The 10,524-nt window shown below is 44.0% G+C and overlaps 1 protein-coding gene and 1 pseudogene across 2 annotated transcripts in view; both read right to left on the bottom strand.

The window, feature by feature from the left end:
* RAI14 (retinoic acid induced 14) overlaps positions 1 to 1,621 on the bottom strand; it is a 94,466-nt gene extending 92,845 nt beyond the window's left edge. The window contains exon 1 of one of the 2 annotated variants that reach the window (XM_006875379.1): positions 1,495 to 1,621. The gene's annotated coding sequence lies outside the window, so the exon portion shown is untranslated. The remainder of the gene's footprint in view (positions 1 to 1,494) is intronic. The other variant, XM_006875380.1, reaches the window with a different exon arrangement.
* Positions 1,622 to 5,660: 4,039 nt separating this feature from the next.
* LOC102810699 lies at positions 5,661 to 6,956 on the bottom strand (annotated as a pseudogene).
* Between the last annotated feature and the right edge of the window lie 3,568 nt (positions 6,957 to 10,524).

Below are 10,524 nucleotides of genomic sequence, written 5' to 3'. Positions count from 1 at the left end.
AACAACAACAACAACAACAACTGTTATTGCTGTGACTTCTCAACTTGCCCTTGTAGTGTCAAACTGCCCATCAATAATATAGAAAACGAGTGGGTGTGGTTGTGTTCCAATGAAGTTTTATTTACAAAAAACAGTGTGCAGACCCTTGTTCTAAGTCTAAAAAGACTCCCGTGCATGGAGGGGATTGTAATCATTGCATTGAAACAAAATACGATCAGTTGAGTGCAAAACCGATGTTCTCCCATGTAAACTATCACTCACTTCATAATAAAAGCTTTAAGAAAAAAAATCATTACTGGTGATGAGATATGGATTCGCCACTCTGAGCCTGACAGTAAATGGCCGAGTGTGGAATGGAAACAAGTTCAACTGTCAACAAAGAAAACATTCAAAAGTCAACCACCAGCTGGAATATTGATGCTTACAGATTTGGGGGATTCTCAAGGACCAGTACTGGAACATGATCAGGAAAAATGTTCAACAATCAACAGTGCTCATTACAATGAGATGCTCACTGAAAAGCTGGAGCCTGAACTTCCAATTAAGTGCAGAGGACCACTATTCAAGGGCTTTGTGTATTTGCATGACAATGCTTGTCCCCCACACCTCTGCCCACACTGTTGATACTCTGCAAAAACTTCATTTTGAGGTGTTAAAGCATCTTCCCTACAATCCAGATCTTGCTCCATCAAACTTTAACCTGTCTGGTCAACTAAAAGCAGTCATTCAAGGATGAAGATTTACCTCAGATGAAGAAGAGAAGACAGTGGTGCATTCGTGGCTCACAGCTCAGCCTAAAACATTTTTAATTAAGTGAATATGAGAGCTTGTTGACAGATGGACAAAAGTATTGAAAAATCAGAAGATTATATCTAAAAATGATTTATTTGTCTTTTCTAAAATTTGATTAAAATAAATTCTACAGATCAAAAAAAAAAAAAAAAAAAAGGACTCCCTAAGGCCCTTAGCAAGAATGATTCCTAGTTTCCTGTCATAGGAACCTGGTGAGTAACACACTCAAAAAAAAAGTCTGAAAAGCATTTTGGGAAGGGGTGAACAAGAAACTAAAAACCTAGCTAGTGCTCACAGGTAAAGCTCTTCCACTTATCTTTCGCTAATTTTTGCATCCCAATCCACTCGACTTCCAGTCACTAGCCCTGTTGTTGTTGTTAGGTGCCGTGGAGTCAGTTCCGACTCATTGCAACCCTGTACAGGGTTTCCGAGGCTATAAATCTTTACGGAAGCAGAAAGCCTCATCTTTCTCCCACAGAATGGCTGGTAGTTTCGAACTGCTGACCTTGGGGTTCGCAGCCCCATTCGTAACCACTCCGCTACCAGTAGCCCTGAGAGGCTGCCATTTCTGCTCCCTAAAACAACAACAACTGATTTCATAAAGGCACCTGTGAATTCATTCTATGGATTCTACGGATTCCAGAGAATACATTGAAAACCCAGAAAGGGAACATTTAAAAAACACCAATGTTTTCAGCTTACGCAGTCTTGCCCTCGCTATCCTGCTTGGTGGCGCTGGCCCCCTTCTTGCCCAGCAGTGAGGCCACTTTCTCCGTGTCTCCGTTCTCCACAGCCTGTAGGAGCCGGTCATCATTCTTGTTCCATTCATTGGTCTACAGAGGAAAGGGGAGACACACAGTTAAAGAACCAACACACAGACCACAGACAGACAGCCCCAAGAACCTCTCACTGCCCCCAGTCCTCCTGCGGCTCAAATAAAAACCTGCCCCTAAATAGATCATTTAAAAAATACCTTTCCCTTCACCATGGAGACACCCAGGAAGACTGGTTTCCCCAAAGAAAACATCCACAGCTCAATGAAATAGCAGCCGGTAACCAAACTCTGAGATGAAGCCACTTCTGGTCACAGAGGCTGGGAAGTTAGAAGACCTTGAAACCAGTTTACATATTAGCTTATTTCTAGCCCAACTGGACAGCTGATTCCTCAGAACTCTGGCCTTTGACCTTGTCCACAGCTCACTCTGTCCACTCTGTTACAGAGCCAAACCACCCAACAGCTAAAGGTTACCTGAGGTTTTAGAGACATTCATTCTTCAGCTGCTTTGACTGCCTCTCTTCCTGTCTAACTCCTGGGCCTTGATGTTTGAATTGTATTGATGTTTCAGCTGTAGATTGTAGTGTAGTGTTACGAGTCAGGCTGCTAGTTCAGAAGGCCAGCAGTTCGAAACTACCAGCTGGTCCATGGAAGAAAGATGAAGCTTTCTGCTTCTGTAAAGATTTACAGCCTCGGAAACCCTATGCAGGGTCACTATGAGTCAGAACTGACTCCATGGTATGTAATCACCTCCACCGCCATATTGCCTGTTTTTTGTTTTTTCTTCTTCAAATTCTAATAATTTTAATGACTTTAGCAAAAGAGAACAGACCAAGGTCAAGAAAGTTCAGAGACAATGGTTCCTGTTTCTAGAAATACATTCTGTGGATGACAAGCTTATTTCTTCAGATTTTCTTCATTTCATAGTAGAAAACAGTACTGCATTTTTTTTCTGAGGGACAATTTGCCTTTAAGTCATCATATACATGGTTAAATTTGAGATTTCAGAATTCTTTATTTGTGTAGCCACATACTGACATTTAAGTAGTTGTCCATCCAGGCTATGGATTCAATACAGCTACCAGAAAGATTTCTTGGCAAGCTACTAACTTGTTCAACCCCACCCTGGCAAAAAGATCCTGCACACTGCAGTCCCATTAAAGATTTCACGTGTAGAGAAGTTAGTTCTTACTCTTGACAAGAGAAAGATACCATCTCTCTATAAGAGCAATTGGACAGCAAGGAGTCATGGAAGGTCTTGGAACAGAGGAATGAGAACATGAAACCAGTGTAGTAGCGAGTCCTCTGTGGGTATGGGCTGTACAAAAGATTAATGGGGTGTCAGAGGGAAAAATGATCCTGGGACCCATCAAAGTTCCCAGCCTTCCCTACAGCAGGCCCCTGAGACTAAGCTACTTCCTGGTCCCTTCAGCCTTGGACTCTACCAACTGGGGAGTCTCCACCTTCCTCCCCAGAGTTTTTCACAGACAGGTCACCCACCAGGCTCTCCTCTTCCTGTGACCACTGAAGAGAAGAACCTCTAAGTGTTTCATATGAAAGACTTTACTACAGACCACAGAGAAGCAGACAGAGGAGATAGAGATGTGAGAGCTAAAATGAGGGGCTTATACCCAGTTACCCATGGTGTGGTGCTGGATGGTTAAGTAGTGGACTGCCAACTGCTAGGATGGTGGCTCAATCCCACCAGCCACTCCTTGAAACCCCTACACAGGATCACCAGGACTACTAACCACAAAGTCTGCAGTTCAAACCCACCAGCTACTCCTCAGAAACCCTATAAAGGGTCGCTATGAGTCAGAATTGACTCGAGAGCACTTAACAACAACAATGACAACAGCAGCAACAAGGGCCTTGGGAGGCATTCTGGTGGCATAATGGATTAAGCGCTGGGCGGCTACCCTAAAGGTTGCAGCAGTTCAAACGCATCAGCTTCTCTGCTAGAGAGAGATGTGACTAGCTGTTCCTGTGAAGAGTCAAAGCCTTGGGAATCCTACAGAGCAGTCCTCCTCTGTCCCATACGGTCGCTGTGAGAAAGAATTGACCCCACAGCAGTGAGCTTGTTTGGTTTTTTGTTGGTTGGCCTCTGGGGTGTATTCTCATTCCATCAAAAATCCTAGTCACCCCCACTCCAACCCCAGCCCAGAGGCAGGGCCTTGGAGAAAGTCCACAGGCTAACAAGATTCACCACAACTGTGCCCTTGGCTTAGGGGGTAAATTATTTGCATCTCTGAGGGTTTCAGAACTGGGCACACCCATTTCTCAGGACTCCGGGCCAAGAGAGACAATTGCAATTTGGCTTTAAACTCACTGAGATGGTCGATTGCCCCACTCATTGCAAACTTACAGGGCAGAGTAAAACTACTTACGGGATTTGCAAAGCTGTCAATTGTTATGGAAGCCAATGGATCAGTCCTGTGCTTGGCATGAATTTGAAGTTCAGGACTCTTGTCTGACAAGTATGTGCTGTGTTACCCTAACCTGCTCCTCCGTCTGCTGAGTCTCTGGGCTGGATGACCACTGTGAAATCCCCTGACAATGTTTCATCCATGAAACTCTTCAAGCCAAACTCTGCTAAGGATTGACTGAAGCGCACTGAAGACCAATGATTCCTACTTATGTTATCCTAAAAGGCAAAATTCAGAAGTCTTTTAAGATGCTTAAAAACATCTGGTTTAGAAACAGAGAACGCAACCTAACTGACCAAATTAAAACTGGATAGGGAAGATCAAATGGATACTAAATCCCAGAAGACATGACTGAAAGTGCTTGCGCAGAGTGAAGACCACATGAAAGGATTCTCCTCTTAGTGCTGCTAAGCACTGAACTCCTGAATAGACAAAAATCCAACCGTAGGGGTTCCCTATAATTAGTTACATGCAGATCTTCTGCTATGTGTTGTCAAGCCATTTGCCACTGAGAGTGATGCTATGCACAACACAACACAACACAACAGGGCCTGGTCTCGGGCTGTCCTCACAATTGTCTTGTTTGAACCCATAGTTGCTGCCACTGTGTCAATCCATCTTGTTGGGGGCTTTCTTCTTTTCTGTTGACCCTCCACTTTACAAGCATGATGCCCTTCTCCAAGGACTGGTCCCTCCTGACAACATGTTCAAAGAAGGAGAGATGAAGTCTTGCCAGCCTTGCTCCTAAGGAGCATTCTGGCTGCTCTTCTGGCAGTCTTCTTGGTTCTTTAAATAATCTTCACCAACACCATAATTCAAATGCCTTGATTCCTCTACAGTCTTTCAGGATTCTTGCAGATCTTTGTTGTTGTTTTTATGTGCCATCAAATCTGTTCCAAATAATAGGGACCCTGTATACGGCTTCTGAGGTTGTAAATCTTTGCAGGAACAGAAAGCCTCATCTTTCTCCTGCACAGCAGCTGGTGGGCTCCAACAGCTGACCTTGGGGTTCATAGTCCAGAGCTTATCCTACAAAGCCACCACGCTCCTTGCAAATTTTAGGGGGGTCCAATGTCTCTAAGATACAGCAAGAAAGACCCTACTTCCCTCGCGCTCTGGAGGACAAGGTCAGTGGCACCAGTCTTGAGATCTCAAAGTCTTCTCTTTTGGGTCTCTCCTCAGTGTAGAGCAGATGAGGTGAAGAGGGAATGGCCACAACGCTGAATATTTAATGATCTGCACCCTATCAACAGGTATGTGCTGCAGGTGGGGACATGGTTAACACCAAGAAGAGGGTAAGGATGAGTGCTGCATATATTGAAGGCCAAGAGAACAGCTCAGGATGAATCAGGAAGTAAAGCAAACCTGCAGTAGAAGCCAGTTGCCATGGAGTCTGTCCTGACTCGTGGCAACCCCATGTGTGTCAGAGAGGAAGTGTGCTCCACACAGTGTTCAGTGACTGAGGTTTGTTTTTGAAAGGAGAATGATCCGTTTTTATTTTAGAGAATAATAAAAAAGGTCCTTTAAAAAATGTCACATTACTTCCTACAAACCATGATTCAATGAATTTTGCTCTGTAATTTTTTCTCTTCTTTGAAAAGTAATCTGCACATTTGACAATATTTCTATTTTCTTGAGACAATTTTCTTTTTTCCAAAAGCATCTAATTAAGGACGCTGTACTCATTTACTCTTATTTCCTTCCTGTTCACTGAGTATACGTGAGAATGTCAAATGATGTACATAAAATGCCAAGACCATGGTTAATTGGCAACGGATCTTTAAATAAAACATATCCTCCAAATAAAGTAATGCAGAACTTGAGGTGTCCAAACATGTTGTAGGTGAGTGGTGAAGTAGTCCCAATGATCTGGTAAACTGATAACTATTACTCCAGAGAGCAGCACCATAACCAAAGCAGAAATGGACCAGGGACCAACTATTCCCCCTTCTCCAAACACTGGCTTAAAGAAGGGCACAGCCACTAACAGCATGGCAGATGACACAGGTGCCAGGTAGTATGGTAGTTGCACTGAATGTACCTGCAATTCATTGCTGTTTGGCTCCTAGCCACACTTGATAAAGGGATGTAACTAAAACACCAAGAGCAGCAAACACCAATCCAAGGAAATTAACTTTCACATGGTAATAAGAATTTAGGATTCCATCTAAAGTTACAGGAATCAGTGTGAGGTGTATTGTGGTAGAGAAGATCTTCTTGTTGCAGGAAGTCTGGATGGCTATGATGACTGGTGTGGTCATTGCCTTGGTCAGCTGATAGGTGTCTATGGTGTCGTTCTCTGGGCCAGGGAGAAGCATGCGCCCATCAGGTCTCTGGCCAGCACATGCCTTAGCAGCCCTGACATGTTCCACCGCCGCCGCTCACTAAGCCACTCATCACCACCCCCACGCCCTGCCTCCGTCTCAGTGGCTGAGTTTTTGAAAGTAGATCAGATCTTCCTTCAAAGGTGCCTCTGGGGGGACTCTAACCAACAACCCTTCAGTTAGCAGCAGAATGCATTAACTGTTTGCATTCACAACTCAAAACCCCCCACCAAACTCACTGCCATCGAGTCAATTCCAATAGAGAGAGACCCTGTAAGGAGTTTCCAAGACTATAACTCTCTACAGAAGCAGACAGCCTCATCTTTCTTTCACAAAGCAGATGGTAGGTTTGAACTATTGACTTTCTGGTTATCAGTCCAATGCTTATCCTACAGTGCTACAAAAGGACTCCTACTGTTTGCATTACCCAAGGATAAACTGAGGTACAAAAAAACAGGCTAACTGTTGATCATGGGGATATGAGTTGAGGTTTTGTGTCAAGTTGGCTAAGTTAGAATTCTCAGTGGTTTATTAATCACCTCCACGATCAGATCAAATATGATGTAACACTCCCTCCCATGATGTGATCAGCTCTGATCTGATTTAATGATCCTGTGTGTTGTAAATCCTTACTTCCATGGCCAGATGCCATCTACAGGAGTAAGCTATATTTTGAGTCAGTCTCTTTTGAGATATAAACGAGATGAAACAAGCAAGCAGAGCTCGGAGGAACCTACTACCACCAAGAGAAGAGCCAGGAATGAAATGCATCCTTTGAACCTGGGGTCCCTGCACTGTCCCGCTCCTATAACCAGGGGAAAATTGATGCCTATAACGTGGAGATCTCCAGGGATTGCTGAGCCTACAGATGCTGAAAGGAGACAAGGCCTTTTCCCCAAAGCCGACAGCCAGAAAGCCTCTCCTAGAGTTGGCCCTCTGAATTTGGACTCCTAGCCTCTTAAATAAGGAGCTCTGGTAGCGTAGGGTTATGAATAGGGCTGCAAAGCACATGGTCAGCAGTTTGAAACTACCAGCTGTTCTGCAGGAGAAAGATGAGGCTTTCTGCTCCCGTAAAGATTTACAGCCTCGGAAACCCTGTGCAAGTCAGAACCGACTCCGCGGCACATAACCAAATAAGCCTCTTAAATGGTGAGAAAATAAATTTCTGCTTGTTAAATATCTGCTTATGGTATTTTTGTTATAGCAGCACTAGAGAACTAAGATGGGGGTGGCGGGGGGAAGATGTAGGAGTTTTACTCTTAAAATTCGTACATGGATGCTAAAAGCTGGAGACTTAAGGGTCCCAATCAAGCCTCTGATTCAGGACTTGGGATCCTGAACAGTGGGTCTTCCCAGGTGAAAGCACAGAGGTGTTGGCCAGTACAAGCAGGGTGCTGATATTAACAAAGTGTCCTCTGGTCAGGTTGGAGGATATTGTTTATACCCGTAGTTAGTTCTGGTTATGAATAACTAGGTCCTTGGATGGAGTAAATGGTTAAGCACTAGCCTACTAGCCGAAAGGTTGACAGTTCGAACTCACCCAAAGTGACACCTCAGAAGACAGGCTTGGTGATGTGCTACCTAAATGTCCCAGCCTTCAACACGCTAGAGAGCAAGTGTACTCAGCACACACGGCATCACTCAGAGTAGCAACGACTCAGTGGCAACTGATAATGACAGCATGCACAATTAGCCACTGAAGACCCCTTGGAGCAGCACAGCTTTTAGAATTCCATTACCTTCTTCCCTGGACCTGCCCAAAGAGATTTTCCTGGTAGCTTCTGTGTAACCTGTCTATCTGGTGCTGTATTCTATATGAAAACTTCTATGGCCAATCACAAGATGAGACCAAACAGGTATTTTGTCTAAATGCCACTGTTCTTGAGAATCCTAGAAGCAAATTTCCTTCCATTATTCCCATATCTCCTACCCCCAGCTAAGTGGTACTAAATGGAAATCAAGGATTAAGAACATGTATTTATCATTTGTTCAATCTACTAGCCAAAGGTAGGGCCAGTCAGGAGAATAGGTGGTTTGAAATTTGTCCACACATCTCAAAGTAATTTATCCATACTCTAGAATTTTGGAAGGCTTCCAGAGGCTCCCATTGCATTAAGGATGTTCCTTCCACCATTATCTACGAAACCCTTTCCTCTACATTACTCTCTCCATAGGACTGGCTTAGCTCTGCCACCACTGGGAACCTGGGCCTTTTAAAGTAGTCTTGTCAACTCATTAAACATGTAAAGAAATAGATAAATGAAGAAAGGAAAAGGGGACAGAGAGAGAAGGAGGGAATGAGAAAGAATGGATCAGATTCATAACATCAAATAAAGTTAATGTTTAATGAATCTTTTGTTTGCTATATGTATGTACTAAGTGATGAGACATCCTGGAGTAGCGCTGTGGGTTAATGCACTGGACTGCAAGGTTGGCAGTTCAAGCTCACCAGCCGTTCCTCAGAAACCCTATACAGGGTCACTATGAGTCAGAACCAACTCGATGGCACTTAACAACAACAACAACACTACATGATGATGTAAAATATTTTTCTTACAGGGGGATCACAGTGGAGCACACTGGAAGCCACTGTTTTGAGAATATTCTGTCTTTCCCGCCGCCTCCAACAAGGCTGACTTTTTAAACTTTAGATCTATGATTCAGACTTTCTTAAGCTTTTCCTGGTGACCTCCGTTTGCTTCTCTGCTTCATTGTTTCCCCAGGGCCCACCTACTCCTCATCTCTGAAGCCCGCAGTCTAGACTGGAAGAAATACTGCCTCCTGCCTTTCTCCTAGGGCTTCATTCCATGTGTGCTCATTTTAGCTCCCTCTCTTCTGTTCCCTGAAGGCACTGACAACAACTTTGATTTCTTACCCCCTCGGTACCTAGTAAGTGCTCAGCATTAGTTGCTGATTTTACCAGAAGGTTCTTCCTCTTGATTATCCAAAATCTTTTTTTATACTGCTCTTTATTGAAATATAATTCGCATGACAGAAATTTTACTATAAAGCATAGAATTCAGCCTTGGTTTGTTTTTAAACATATTCCCTATGCTGTACAACTATCACCACCAGCTAATGCCAGAACATTCCCATCACCTCTAGACCTTAATCTCTAGCCTTAACAAATACTTTCATTCATTTGCAAACAATAAGTCATGTTTCAGATGTTTACTTCCAGGCTAATGATAGCGATTCCTTTCCCTTTTCCAGTCTTGTAACATATCACTCTGAGTCGGAGCTCACTCAACAGCAGAGGGTGGGTACACTTTGTTCAGATCTCATCTCAGGGGATACATCGTATATACCCAATCAGTGTGGGCCCAGTGTCCTCAACTGGGGGAGGATGGTAACTATGCAGACTTTCAGGCCCCACTCTTGAAGGAGCTGGTCTGCGATTTGGGGTGGAGCTCTGGGATCCTATAGGTGCTGCCAGTTTTCTAGATGATTCCTACTGAAAGTCTGGGGACAATTGGAACCTATGCTAAGGCTAACCAGAGACTTTACTTGCACGAATTTTCTTCCCCTATAACATGTATTTAAGGAAGGGGGTCAAGGAAGAGAGAATTCTTCATGTGTTTCTTGCAGAAGCAAGTTTTCCACAAAATCTTAATAAGCATTGTTGTTTTTGGGGTTAGGGGCTGTCAAGTCGGTTCTGACTCACCACACACAGGGCCGAGGACTGGCACTGGACTCCCTCAGACAGACCCTGGACTCCCTCAGACAGACCCTGGAGTTCTCCATGCGGTGAGGTCCAGCCATGCCACCCCTGGGGCTCCCCAGTCTCCCAGCTAGATGCTCACACAATCAAGGAAGCAGAAAGCAATGGGCTGAAGACAGCAATCCATGGCTATAAAGAGCTTCCATGTATAACATTCAGAGTAGAGAATGTTTATCCACCGCAAGTGATCGATCCCATGTGGTGTTGGTAGAGAGACCTAAATTCAGGGCCTCTCTAGTCTCAATCTGGTACCAACTAGCTCTGTGGCCTTGACTGAATGTCTCTGGGCCTCATACTGTGAAAATAAGAAATCTAGACTGATAAGAGTTTTAAGGTTTCTTTCTGCCCGATCAGCTTTGGATTATTTGCATTCTCAGTTGAATTTTCCTCCTCGTTAATGTGAAGGTGTGCCGGACCCAAGCCATGTATTTTCAATAACCTCATATGCATGCAAAAGCTGGACAGTGAATAAGGAAGACGGTAGAA

This window comes from Chrysochloris asiatica, unplaced genomic scaffold (genome assembly GCF_000296735.1).
Source record: "Chrysochloris asiatica unplaced genomic scaffold, ChrAsi1.0 scaffold00324, whole genome shotgun sequence".
Lineage (NCBI taxonomy): Eukaryota > Metazoa > Chordata > Mammalia > Afrosoricida > Chrysochloridae > Chrysochloris > Chrysochloris asiatica.
Note: the sequence above shows the minus strand (reverse complement) of the source record. Positions and strands in the feature narration are given on the sequence as shown.